The sequence below is a fragment of the Trichomycterus rosablanca genome, chromosome 13 (assembly GCF_030014385.1).
Source record: "Trichomycterus rosablanca isolate fTriRos1 chromosome 13, fTriRos1.hap1, whole genome shotgun sequence".
NCBI classification, from domain to species: Eukaryota; Metazoa; Chordata; class Actinopteri; order Siluriformes; family Trichomycteridae; genus Trichomycterus; species Trichomycterus rosablanca.
Genome location: NC_086000.1, coordinates 2,748,382 through 2,749,161, shown reverse-complemented (window position 1 = coordinate 2,749,161; position 780 = coordinate 2,748,382).

Genomic DNA, 780 nt, shown 5'->3' with positions numbered 1-780 from the left:
CTCAGATCCTCCTCTTCCACTCATCTCTCTTTGCCTTCTGCTCGTCTGAGTACCATGAGGAGCAGAGCTTTCAGCCGCTCTGCTCCCAAACTCTGGAACTCCCTCCCACCCGACATCCGTAATATAGATTCTCTTCCTCTTTTTAAATCTAGACTCAAAACCCACCTGTTCAAAATAGCCTATTCTCTGTAATTTCCACTTTATTGTCTCTTGTATGTTTTGTGTCCTTTTGTATGTTTTGTTTTATTTATATCGTGTAAAGTGTCCTTGAGTGTTCTGAAAGGCGCTTATAAATAAAATTTATTATTATTATTATTATTATTATTAACAATAATAATAAAATTACAAATAATAATAAAACAATAAAAGTGAATAGAGATTAAAAAAAATACTTTGGTAAATTTACAGGCAGATATACAGATGTCCCAGTACTGTAAGTCGCTTTGGATAAATGCCAAATATGTAAATGTAAATATTTGAACTGTTTTTGAAAAAGAACTTGAACTTTATTATTGATCTGATTTATTTAAAATGAAGAATGAAATATACATGACGTTGCGCAATATCACCTCCCACCAAGGTGAGCCGAGGATTGGTTTAGGACAGGAGTCCGTATGCAGGGTGAAATGAATAAGTACGTAGCGCGCCTAGATTGCTTCTTTTTGGGTGAAATGCACGGTACGAGTTTTGGCAACACTTTACCCTGCATAGTATTGTCGCCGCATCTGTAGTGGAGAGAGAGAGAGTCAGTTCAGTTGAGAAAGAGTCAGAGTCGTTCAC